Raw genomic sequence first — 14,259 nt, forward strand, 5'->3', positions numbered from 1 at the left:
TCTCACACCTCTTCGATTCATAAACTTGAGTCACAAATGAGAGATCTTTCTTGTGAGAAACATCCACCGCAAAGAGGGGGCCTTCCTAGCGACAAAGTACCGAACCCAAGGGGTAGTGGAGGCGATCACAATGCCTCATGCAACGTTATTTCCACTAGAAGCGGAAAGGTCCTTGATGCGGTAAATCATAAAGTGGTTGAACCAATCATTGTCGAGCCGATTATTGATGAGATTATTGAAGAAGAGATTGAAGAAGAAACAGAGGCACCGAATGAAGTGCCCATTGTTGTTGAAAGAGAGAAGGAAATTCACCCTAGTGTTCAAAAGAGTGACGAGGAGCCAAGTGTTGACAAGGCCACCGGAGAGAGTTTTCTAAAGAGCAAGGTTACGGGGGCAATTAAACCCTTGACTCAAACGTATAAGTCTCCTCCCCCGTTTCCACAAATATTGATGAAAAGAACGGAGGATGCCAAGTGTCAACGATTCTACGACCAACTGAAAGGGTTATCAATGAATATCCCATTCCTAGACGCATTCCAAGAAATGCCGGGATTTGCTAAATATTTGAAGGATTTTTTTACAAAGAAAAGGCCAATCAAGCATGATACGATGGGAGTCACCCACCGCGTGAGTTCAATTATCTCGTCATCAAATGTAGAGAAGAAGGGAGATCCCGGGGATTTCACTATCCCTTGCACCATCGGTCATCATGATTTTGCTCGGGCTTTGTGTGATAATGGTGCTAGTATTAATTTGATGCCACTAGCCATATATAAGCAAGCTGGTTTGGGAACACCTAGACCAATGAGCATGCATCTCCAAATGGCCGAAAGAACAATTAAAAGACCGGTAGGGGTTGTTGATGATGTCCTTGTTAGAGTGGGGGAATTATTATTACCGGTAGATTTTGTCATCCTGGATTGTGCAGTTGACAAAGAAGTCCCAATTATCTTGGGAAGGCCATTTCTCGCCACTGGGAGAGCCCTGATAGACTCGGAAAAAAATGAAATAAAATTTTGTGTCAATAATGAAGAAGTAACCTTCCAAGCTAGCAAGGGGTTAAAGTTGCCTAGTGCTTATGAGAGCATTTCGGTCATTGATTCATTCGATGGGATAGACGAAGCGGTGGAGCATCAGTTGGAAGAAGAACATTTTGACAAGACACTTTCGGCTATCTTGGTGAACTTCGAGGCGGATGACATGATGGGGTATATTGTAACAATTAATTCTCTCATTGGCCGGGGTTCATATTCTTATGAGCCGAAGAAATTGTCTCTATATCTTGATAAACGAACCACTCCGCCGGCAAAGCCTTCGATTATTGAGCCTCCAAAACTTGAGCTCAAGCTACTACCCTCTCATTTGAAGTATTCTTTTCTTGGCCCAGATAATACTTTATCTGTTATTCTCTCATCTTTGTTAAGTGAGGACCAAACTCAAAAGGTGCTCGAAGTGTTGCGGGAGTATCGAAGATCTATTGGGTGGACTATTGCAGATATTAGGGGAATTCCCTCCGGTATTTGTGAACATCGAATCGAGCTCGAGGAGGATAGTTCATCAAATGTCGAGCATCAAAGGAGGCTAAACCCTCCTATGCAAGAAATGGTGAAGAAAGAGATAATCAAGTGGTTGGATGCGAGTGTTGTGTACCCAATTGCAAACAGTCGATGGGTTAGTCCGGTGCAATGTGTATCGAAAAAGGGGGGCATTACTGTTGTCCCTAACTCCAAGAATGACCTGATTCCTAACAAGGACAGTCACCGGATGGAGAGTGTGTATGGACTACCGGAAGTTGAACACCGCAACTTGTAAAGACCACTTCCCTATGCCGTTTATTGATCAAATGCTTGATCGACTAGCTGGAAGACCTTATTATTGCTTTTTGGATGGGTACTCGGGGTACAACCAAATCAACATTGCATTAGAGGACCAAGAGAAGACCACATTCACCTGTCCTTATGGCACTTTTGCTTTCAGCCGCATGCCTTTCGGCTTATGCAATGCCCCGGCTACTTTCCAACGGTGTATGATGTCTATTTTTTCAGATATGGTGGAAGACTTCTTAGAAGTCTTCATGGACGATTTTTCTGTTGTTGGTGACTCCTTTGATGAATGTCTTGCCAATCTCGGTAGAGTACTGAAGCGGTGTGAAGAAACCAACCTTGTACTTAATTGGGAGAAATGTCATTTCATGGTGACGGAAGGGATTGTCCTAGGCCATAAGATTTCTGAGAAGGGCATTGAGGTAGATCGAGCAAAAGTTGATGTAATAGCCAAGCTCCCTCCACCAATCTCTGTAAAGGGGGTTCGCAGTTTCTTGGGACATGCCGGTTTCTATCGGCGATTCATCAAAGATTTCTCCAAGATGGCCAACCCGATGTGTAAGCTTCTAGAAAAAGAAGCTAAGTTTGCATTTGATGAAAAATGCCTTAAGGCGTTTAATGAGTTGAAGGAAATGCTCACCTCTACTCCAATTATTGTATCTCCGGATTGGTCGATGCCATTTGAGCTCATGCGTGATGCAAGCGGATTTACCATTGGTATCGTGTTTGGGAAAAGGTACAACAAAATCATGCACCCAATTTATTACGCTAGCAAGACCCTCAATGGAGCTCAAATGAATTACACTGTCACAGAGCAAGAACTTCTGGCCATTGTCTATGCGTTTGAGAAGTTCCGGGCCTATCTACTTGGATCCAAGGTGGTTGTTCGTACAGATCACGCGGCTTTGAGATACTCGATGACGAAGAAAGATGCAAAACCAAGGTTGATTCGTTGGGTCTTGTTGTTGCAAGAGTTTAACTTTGAGGTCAAAGATCGAAGAGGTTGTGAAAACCAAGTTGCGGATCATCTATCTAGACTTGAGGAAGCTGGGAGACCTAGTGGAAATCTTGAGTTGAATGATGTTTTCCTGGATGAAAGGCTCTTGGTTGTAACTTGTGATGTTGCTCCTTGGTACGCAGATGTCGCCAACTTCTTAGTGACAGGTCTTATCCCCGACGATATCAAAGCTTATCAAAAGAAGAAATTTCTGAGAGATAGTCGTCAATACTATTGGGGTGAGCCCTATTTATTCCGCACTTGTGCCGACAACATCATTCGGCGATGTATGGCCGAATCTGAAGCCATGGAAATCTTGAAAGCTTGCCATGACTCTCCGGTGGGGGGTCATCACAGTGGAAACCGCACAGCAGCCAAGGTGCTTGAGTGTGGATACTATTGGCCCACCATTTATCATGATGCAAATTTGATGGTGAAATCTTGTGACCAATTTCAACGCCAAGGATCAATTGGAAGGAAACACGAGATGCCAATGAATTTTGTCATGGAGGTTGAACTGTTTGATGTATGGGGCATCGACTTTATGGGCCCCTTTATAAGTTCTCGTAGTATGCGATACATCCTTGTCGCGGTTGATTATGTGTCCAAGTGGGTTGAAGCTGTAGCATTGTCTAACAATGATGGAAAAAGTGTCACCCAATTTCTCAAAAGAAACATATTCACAAGGTTTGACACTCCACGGGCAATCATTAGTGATGGTGGCACTCACTTTTGCAACAGGCAATTCGCTAATCTCTTGGAGAAGTATGGAGTGCAGCACAGGGTAGCAACCCCTTACCACCCCCAAACGAGTGGGCAAGTCGAAGTCTCAAATCGTGAGATAAAGAGCATTCTGGCAAAGACGGTTAATGCAAACCGAACTGATTGGTCATCCAAGCTTGATGACGCACTTTGGGCTTACAGAGCAGCGTTCAAGACACCCATCGGTACTTCTCCTTACCGGTTGTTGTTTGGCAAAGCTTGTCACTTACCTGTTGAACTCGAACACAAGGCTTTGTGGGCATTAAAAAAATTGAACATGAATTGGGACGAAGCAACCAAGCTGCGATTATTTCAAATGAATGAAATGGATGAATTTCGGCATCATGCCTATGAGAGTGCTAGTTTGGACAAAGAAAGGATGAAACACTATCATGATGTCAAACTTCTAAAGCGAGATTTTCAACCAGGTGATTCGGTGATGCTGTTCAATTCAAGGTTAAAAGTCATTCCGGGCAAGTTGAAATCTAAGTGGTCCGGCCCTTTTACTTTGGTGAGTGTGTCACCCAATGGGTCAATGGAGTTAAAGTCTGATGACGGCATGCGTACTTTCAGAGTCAATGGCCATCGAGTCAAGCACTACCATTGGATGGTTGATGGTGACAGGATTGTGGATGCTCAGCGGTTAAAACATGGCACCGGACCATAGCATCCAAAGCAGTATCACGTCGTACCGCAACGTTAAATTGTGCGCTTCTTGGGAGGCAACCCATTTGCATTTTCTTTCCTTTCATTCCGTTAATTTTTGTTGTTGTGTTGTTTTACATGTTTGTTGATATGTTGCAGAACCTAAGTGTTGAAACCCAGAAAATTGCCAGGGCAGCAGTTGCACGACACATTCGACGGTTCGTCGATACAATCGACGATATGCACCGTCGAGTGGATTAAAGGCACCATTGGTCACTGGAAATTACGGGAAATCAATGCCAAGTTCGACGCTCCGTCGATCAGATCGACGGTCAGATCGATGGGCGTTTTTCTGCTTTATGTCTATAAAAAAAAAGGGGGGGGGGGGAGGCACGGAGAATTGCGTCAAAAGACGGAACGTCGATGAATCGACGCTCTGTCGATTGTCCTATTCCTCCGTCGTTTAACCCGACGTTTCAGGGACGTGGGTTATCTGTTGCCTTCCCCATTTTCATAAGTAACGTCTCTTTTCTCCATTTTTCTCTCTCACTTGCTCTCACTACTCCTCTTTCCCCTAAACTGCTTCCTTCACCCTACCCACCCTACTCTCTCTCTTCCCTAACCTTTCTCCATCACCACCGTTTCCCCCCCCCCCCCCCCCCCCCCTGCCCCTCTCTTTGTCCCGCCTTGTCTGTGAAATTTTTCTCAAGTAATTGTCATTCTAGCATTGCTCATATTCAAGGTATGTAGCGTAATGGATTCCTTTCCTAGTGTGATTGTTGTTGTTTTTGAAATCTAGGGTTTCTATTGCTTGTTTTTGTTTGCTTTCCTTGTGTCGTTTGCCTTGTGTTATCTTCGCCTGGTATGCTTAGTTTTTTTTTACTGGGGTGGGGTGTTAAATTGATTATGGTTGTTGAGTGTTTGATTTGTAGCCAAATTGGAGGGCATTACGACAAATATGCTTCAGTCATGAGGTTGGTGTTGTTTTTCCCACCAACTATTCGATGAAATGCCAAATAGGGCTATTGGGTATTGTACTGGCGTGGCGGGAATTACGACCTTCGTGTTGTTTTGCCCACCCAACGTTTTCCCTAGTCTAACCCAAGCTGACATCGGGTGAAGTCTGAGTAACCCCAACATACGAAGAGCGTATAGGATCTGTGCGATAAACATGCCAAAAACATTCGACGTCCAATTCGACGACCCGTCGAGTCAATCGACGGACCGTCATATTCAACGTCGAATGAACCTAGTCTAATGAACTTGCCAAGCACAGCATTGACGGTGGATTCGACGACCCGTCGAATCAATCGACGGGGAGTCTTTCCCACCGTCGAATTATCGATATTTCCAGTGGCACTTTGTTGATGAAATGAGATCGACGATGACATCGACGGCCCGTCGAATTGATCGACGGGGCATCTTTCTCACCGTCGAATGCCTGATAATTCCAGTACTTAATACGTGATCGACGGTGCGATCGACGGAGCGTTGAACAATTCGACGGGTCCTTCGACGCTATGTCGATCTGCTCAACGATTCTGTGGCAGATCGACGGTCCACTGACAGTTTTAACAGTGATCGCATGTCTTGTATTTTTAACTGATTCTCTTACGCTTTTGTGGTTATATTAACAATGAAGTGTATTCTTTTCTCAGGAATGACTCAAAAGAAGCAAGTCAAGCGGGGTAGTGGTCCCAGATAAAGCCGAGGTCGGGGTCAAACGACCCTTACCCTTAGGGATGATTCCTCGAACTCGGAACATCAAGCGGCAGTACCGGCGACTAGATCCAGGGCCCGGACCACTACTCCCCAAGCGGAATCACCCACCGAAGTCCCCTCTCAGTCTGTAGCGGGGTCTTCGTCCTCCACATCCGCTGAATCCAGCAATGCAGCATCAAAACAATCAGCTGGTTCTGAGCGAAATTCAGATGAAGATCATGAGTGGCTGCGACTACAAAAGATGGAGGTCGCTGCCGTCCAGTTCCCCTATGCCGGATGCCGAAAATACTATACTCAATGGGCCACAATAGGCAGCAGGGGTCATCCGAGGAGAAATATCCAAGAGGAAGAACAAATCAGCCGGAGTGGCTTAGAGAGCTATCCTCGCATTACGGATCTCATCCAGCATTATCATCTTGAGGCATTCACACAGCCTCCTAGGGATTATTGCCCTACCATGGTTCGGGAGTTTTATGCTAACTACAGGGCAATGCTCGATCAACGGTACAAGAACAAGCGAACTTTGAAAACCGCCCCTTCTTTGGATGAAGTATACGTTCGGGGTGTCCATGTTGATATCTCAGCTCGCACAATCAACAGGTTTTATTTTGGTGATGACTTCGTCGCACCAACCACAGTAGAGTTTGATGATAAGTTTGAGAGGCGAGCTGGGCAATCGGTGCGGGAATGGTTCACAACAGTGATGGCTCGAGGGCCGACGGATGAGGCCCCATGGGTAAAGAAATTGGATGCCCCCATCCGTAAGGCAGATCTTAGCTTAGAGGCTAAATTATGGTGGAACTTTATCATTTATCGGATTCTGCCCACGGGAGCAGATAAAATAGTTACACCAGATAGAGCGGTGGTCGTGGCTGTTATGCTATCGCGGTACTCAATCAACTTTGGTGATTTGATTAGCAAGACCATTCGGCAACACGTACCACAGGCGGCGACGACTTTGATATTCCCGTTCCTCATCACACAGTTGTGTCGGTTGGCCCAGGTGCGGCACCTTGAAACATTTGCAGAGACTCATCAGGCAACAAAGGTGTGCGACCTCACGCGGAGTAGGGATGAGACCCTCCGTTCATCTCAGGCCACCAGTACTTCTTTGTTAGAGCTCATGAGTGAACAGGCTGAGCAGGTCACAGATTCAGTACCTCAGGGCACAGAAGGATTGTCCCCCACAGAGGCTTCCACACCATCCGTAGCTGGAGCTACACCTTCTTCTGAGGAACCACCCCGGACCGTTGTTCCATCTGCATCTCATATTCCGCCTTCAGCAGCCACATCAGCTTCCGAGGACCTCTTTGTCCTCAACAGAGCAAACTTCAGACAGTTTGCAATCAAAGCAGAGCGTGTTGATCAGCAGGTCACCCGGATATTGGAACAATTGGGTAAGTTCTTCAAGAGAGCGATCGCACCAGAGTTAGAGCCCCTTCAGGAGGCTATCGAGAGGCATCATGCTCGCGTCAATGCACGACTTGACAGTCTGGAGAGGCGCATACTCACTATTGAAAAGAAGAGTGAGTCTGGCACTTCAGGAGATTTGCAGACCGAGCTTGACCAGATCTGAGCTGAGATTATGGCCCTTCAGACAAGAGAGTCGATTGTGGTGGACGACCCGACACCCCCTGCACCAGTCACCAGCATTTCCGAGTTGATCAAGGTGGTTGATTTGGTGACTAAGGATGAGCCTAGGGAGAGTCACAAGAGGAAGCGGCCTGTCAAATTGGCTAATGATGAGGATGACTATGATGATGAAGATCTAGAGCTTCAGGAGGGTCTTCGGCGATCCTGCCTCGACATGAGGTTCACCGGCGCATCTTCCAGTACTAGTGCTATCCCAGCGCCAGTCAGGCCGATCACGATAGCCCCTCATGATTTGCTACCACAGAGCCAGTCAGCTCCACCACTTCAGACCACCCAGCCATCAGCAGAGATTGCTACGGGGGAGGCACCTCAACAGCAAAAGCAGGATTAGAGTATTTCAGGTCGGCACCACCACCATGGGGTGATGGTATGATTTTTGATGCATTGGGGACAATGCATCTTTTTTTTTGTTGGAGATGGGGCAACCTGATATACTTTTCAGTATTTATATTTATTTTTTGGATATTTTTAGTTGTTTTGTGGATTAAAGTAATTGCGACTCTCATGGTTGTTGCATTTTGAACTTATGGCATGGATTTTGGATAAATGATGTGTTTTGTAGGCTGATCTTGACCCCTCCAAAAATGTGATTGCGTATCTCAGATGTGATATTAAAGTGTATATGAATTGACATGTATGATTCTTTCGGTGACATCATAGATATTAAAGTGTATATGAATTGAGTGTTCAAAATCCTTATGTCATTGTGAGTGTGAGAACTTCTTCTGTTCATTATTAGCATATGTGGATCCAAAACTTGCCTGGTAGGTCGTGTTATATTGCTTAGGATAGTTGGTTGTGAAGTGATCATAGGCTTTCCTTCTGAATTGTCACGACAGCCTTAAAAAGCCCAAAACCTGTTCTATATGAATACCACTAGTTCCCATGTTGAGCCTTTGACTTTTTCTCTTGATTTGTTGTAACAAACCTTTTCCCCATTTCATGACTTCATTCCATCTTTGCACCCATTTCCTCCTTGACACTACTAGAGAAAAGAGGCGAATCGCCTAAGCTGGGGGTGGTGTATGTGAGAAGTAAAGGACAAGAGCCTAAAGTGGGGGTGTGTGAGTTGCATAGTCAAGAATCATATTTTATAAAAAAAAAAAAAAAGACAATATGTGTGTCTCATGTATATATACATTTCATGTACATATGCGTACGTATATACAATTGTATGGATATAGTTTTATAGCAATAATAATATTGTCTCAAGCAAAGATCTTAGTAATGGTAAAATCACATCGTGGTCATGAGTTGAAGAACGAATATATTAGGGCATGAGAAGAAAGGTCATATTTTGTAGTGTCAAGGAGGATGAGTCACTAATTCCCAAATGAGTATCCTACCCGTCCCCGAGCCTACATTACAACCCAAGAACAAGTCCTATAGTGATCACAACTGAACCATCCGAAAGTGTTAGGCATTGAAATTAAAGGCAAGCATATGGTATCTGCGCTGTTAAATCATGAACTTCTTTGTGAGTGCGAGTGCTTTCTATTCTCATCTATCCTCGTCCCAATTCCTTTTGTCAAACTGTGTGTGGGACATTTTCTAAGCTAAGTGAGGGCATAATGGTGAATACTCACACGCATAAATGCTTCTAAAAATGTGATGTCATCAATTGAAGCGTCAGGGTCAATTCTAATGAGTTTGTTTTGAAAGAACCTTGTTTGGGAAATGATGAAAGAGAGAGTTGATTTTAAAATGCACATGCCGGTAGCAATGAGCAAACACCATTGTAGTCACTTTTACTTTACTTTTAGCATAGTTGCAATGTTAGTTTGTAGTTGTTTTGTCCGACTTGCTTGAGGACAAGCAAAGATCTTAAGTTGGGGGTATTGATGTGCCGCGGATTTATGGCACATTCGGCGCCTTTTTACTATGAATTTTGGCTGTTTTCAAGTAAGTCTGGTTCTCTTTAATATGTTTTTGTTGTGTTTTACGAAAAACAGTGGTCCAGAAGCAAAAAGCAAAGAACAACAGAAGAATTGGCAAAAAAAAAAATGATAATCGACGGACCGTCAATCAATCGACGGACCGTCCTTTGAATCGTCAAAAAGCATAAATTTCTAGAGAGGACAAAGTTGAAGACGACAAAGGACGGAGGCATCGACGACGCGTCTAACAGATCGACGGGTCGTCGTTTGTGTCGTCGAGCAGGACCTCTCAAGAGAGGAGAAAAAGATGGATTATTCGACGAAGCGTCGAGTTGATCGACGGCACTGTCAAATAGTACACAGGGCTGAAGCTACAGAAGACGAAGCCATCGACGGATCGTCGAACGATCGACGGTCCGTCGATCTTGCTATCGGGGGGGGGGGCAATTTTTTCAGTTTTTGCTGTGCGTTTTTGGAGCCTATAAAAAGAACATGTTAGGTCATTTTGAATATTGAGCTTTTATGATACTCAACTAAAAAGTCCCATTGGTTGGTGAGCATTGAATACTCTCCCCTTGGAGTTTAGTGAAGACACAAGATTCCATATTCCACCATCTTTATTACATTTGCAAGCTTTATGTCTCATTTATTGCTTACCACTTTTGAGACCAAAATGTGTGAGTAGTCTCTTTAATCAGAGTTGTGGACCCAAGATGATGGGTGCTATGTAATGGGTATCTAACATTGTATATATGTATAATTGGGATGTGATGTATTTTATTATTTCTCTTATTCATTGTTCTACAAATGGTTGCAAACATTTGTTCATGCACAAACCCTAGTTTATTCGAAAGGATGAACTAGGGTGTGATTTGAAATAATATACAAGGACTCGGGGCGCTAACCCTCGTTTAATGAACTCGCTTAGGAATAAGATGAGTTTTACTTGGCATATTTAATCAACCTTATTTATAACTTTTCTGCATTTGGGAAAATCATGAAAAGAAATACTTTCTAACTATTGGGAAATATTGGAAAGTGTATTAGAGATTAAGTGCATACATAATCGCAACCCATTAGAAATATATCATATTGACACCCATAGCATAACATCTAATCATCGCGGTGACACAACTTTGGTTCTTCCAATCTAAACAAATTTCAATTACTTCAAAGTAGCGAATACACACCAAATCTCCTTTGTAAAATGCTCGGGATAGGATTAAAGCCTTTAAAGACGAGTATCGCATACAACTAGTACCTTTTTCTCTCCATATTCCCTGTGGGATTCGACCCCAACCCTGTTTGGGTTACTATATTTGACAACATCCGTTTTACGCCATTAACAGGTGTAATTTGAGCGTATCACTAACTCACATAGGTTAGCTGGAACAACATGGTGATAGACTCTGACTGGACAGCCCTTATAGACACGTCGAGCTATGACTGACTCACCAATTGGAGTTGACACTTCAAAAGGTTTCTTTAGCTTTTCAGGTTCAATACCAAATTTCCTAGCAACATAAGGGGTGACATATGATAGGGTGGATCCAGGGTCTATGAGAGCATAAACATCGAAATTGAAAACGATGACTATACCTGTCACAACATCAGTACGGGCATCGATATCCTGGCCCCCGGTCAAAGCATACAAACGGTTTGGGCCACCGCTTGTGTTACGCGATCTAGCTGGTACACGTCCTGCCTGAGTCTGGTTATTATGAGGAACTGACGAATTTACTGACTGAGTCCGATTACCTCTTGTGCCCTGTCTGATCGAAGGGCAATTTCGCTGAACATCGCCCGCTGGCCACACCCATAACAAATATTCGATCTAGAGCGGCACTCCCCAGGATGCCTCTTCCCACACTTAGCACAAATCGGATGGTGAAGTTACTCTAAGTCACACTGCTTGAGACTGGGAGCCTGATGACCTGAACTTGGAAACTGGAGCACTTGCCGTGGACGGAGTATGTCCGACTGACCTGTTCTTAAAGAACTTTCTGTTTTCATTACCGCTGAACTGTCCGGTAGACATGGCCTCTTGTTGAACTTCTTGTCTTTCTATTTCTGCAAGGCCTCCTCCACCTTTAGCCTTGTCTCATTCCTTTGTACGAAAGAAACCATCTTAGAGATAGCCATCCCCCCATTCTGTGTGGCAATATTGGCCTCATCGTACAAATAAGGATCAAGACTGCCAAAAAACCTCCTCACTCTTGCCCTCATGTTCGGTACCATATTTGGAGCATCCTTAGCCAGACTGATAAATTCTAAATAGTAGTCCTGAACTGACCTACCATTCTGTTTAAGCTTCAGGAATTGCTCAGCCTTAGCTTCTCTGACTTATATTGGCATGAAGTGGTCCAGGAATGCACTTATGAATTCATCCCATATAGCATCAAGTGCATCCTCACCTCGGGATAATTCCCAAGATTCATACCAGGTGTTAGCAATGCTCTGCAGCTGATAAGCTCCAAAAGTAGTTGTTTCGGTTTCCGTAACTGTCATAATCCTGAAGATTTTCTAAAGAGAATCGATGTAGTCCTGAGGGTCCTCATCTTTCTTTGTCCCCGAAAAGACTCGGGGATTCATCTTGAAAAAGTTCTTAGTCTTAGAAGACTCTCCATTACCTCTAGAAATTGACCTAGATTCCTGACGTTGGGCCTGAGCTGCTACCAGTTGTGTGAGCATATTGATAGCATTCCTAACATCCCCATCCGAATCCATAGGAGGTGTTACTGTAGGAGCGATTGGGGCTGCTGTCTAAGTCGTAATAGTCTCTTCGCGAGTTATTTCCGCAGTAGCCCCTTGGCTGGTGGTTGTAGCCTTTCTTGTGTATGTCCTTTTTGCAGGCATTTTCTAAAAATGCGTACACGCATGAATTAGAAAGACATCCTAAAAGTACTCCTCTAACTTCACGATCTAGAATATGAAAGAAGTGAGACAATCTTGAATGTCTTGGTGGTCAACTGTTTATATGTATGGGGCCCTCACACATATAAAAGTGACCCCACTGGACACGGTTTCATAGACTCCCTGAAGACACTAGAACCTAGGGCTCTGATACCAAGCTTTGTCACGCCCCGAACCATGGCCTGGGCGTAACACGACACTCGGGCCTTGCTTGCATGTGTCCGATCGAACCTCATGGCTTGCTTGTCAACATGGGCATCAAAACAATAGAATCTATATGATGCAATTTAAATGAATCATGAAAATGTAATTTGCGGAATACAGTCTTGAAATTATCTCGTAGCATGAAATATCTGTTATACCCTATTTTAATCGGGTTCAAAATAGTTTACAACATCCCGGTAATTCCGGGGTTATTTAAAGTACGGGAGTCGCCACCTAATTATTTACGGTGAATTAGGGCACCTAAAGTTTATTAAAGTTATTGTCTAAAGTTAAATCTGTTTTAAAGCCTACGAAACCAAAAGATTCTAGGTACGGATTCAACTAACCTAGAGGGAAGGTATTAGGCATCCTCTAAATTCCATTAATAATGGTTAATCCGACCGGACTTGTGTTAATTAGGCTAAGTGTAAGTTATAAAAGTTATGCATTAACCTATAAGGTAATTGATTTAAACTAAGAGGAGTGAGAATTAGTGTTTAAAAATGAAAGATAGTGATTAACTTTGTGTTTGAAGCCAATTGGCGTTATTAAAATGTTGTGGGGGTTTTAACTCTTTGCTGACAACATCAAACCTCTTTCAGACCGTTGAAGCTTCTTTCTAATAATCCCTCTAGTTCCTACGAATAATAGCCAAACATTTAATTTCTTCTTCTCTTGCTTCAAAAAAACTTGACAATATTAATCCTTTCTACTTATATTCCTATTAAACTTAAATTCACTGATATCAGTATAACTAAATTGATTGTTTAGTCTTAATGTTCAACAAATATCACACAAACAAATAAAGCAAACAAGTACAAAACGGAACAATTTAATGGGACATTCAGCCGAGGTCCAAGGCTTTTATACACTCAAGGCAATTCGAACATGGAGGAAAAACAGAGGCATAACAGCAGCTGATGGCAAGCAGTAGGCTTGGCCTTAAACGTCAACTGTTTGCCTAAGCCGTCACGGCGATTGGTCACAAAGAAACAGCAGCGATGCGCAACATTGTCTTATTAATGTGGCAGCAAGGTTTTCGAAGCAACTCGAGGATATTTGGGATTCAAAATTCCCAGTTCATGCAAAGAAAGAAAATGAAAAGGATTAGAAAGAAAACCCGATTAAAGTCATTATGGAGGATAAGAAGGAAGTTAAAGAACTTATGCCGAATAAATTCAAAGATATCACATTCACTATAATGTCAACAATCTGAAGAAACAAGCAAATTCCAATATTGAACATGATCAGCTACAATAGATGTGAAAAGCGCAAAAACTTATGGGATATGATTCAAATGAGAAACATATAGGAAAAATAGATAAGGGAGATGTATGCAAACAATAGACAAGTAAGGATACACACTGTTGCATTTTTTCACTATATTTCCATACCTAACTGTTATCCTTAGTTAAGACAGAATGAGATTGAGACAACACACTAAGAATATTGTAACTACTAGTCCACAGATTCAACCAATTACCAAAGTGAGCTGAACAGGGCAGCCACAACAAATAGTAGCGAGGCAAAGGGTAATAATTCGTGGTAGTGGCAACGAGTAACAACTCAAGTGAAGTATCTGTCTTTGTTTAAGTGAAAAAACGACAACTCGCAAGAATATAGCAGTAGCTTATTTTAGTTTTTTTTTTTTTTTTTTAATGAG

The sequence above is a fragment of the Lycium barbarum genome, chromosome 5, assembly GCF_019175385.1.
Source record: "Lycium barbarum isolate Lr01 chromosome 5, ASM1917538v2, whole genome shotgun sequence".
NCBI lineage: Eukaryota > Viridiplantae > Streptophyta > Magnoliopsida > Solanales > Solanaceae > Lycium > Lycium barbarum.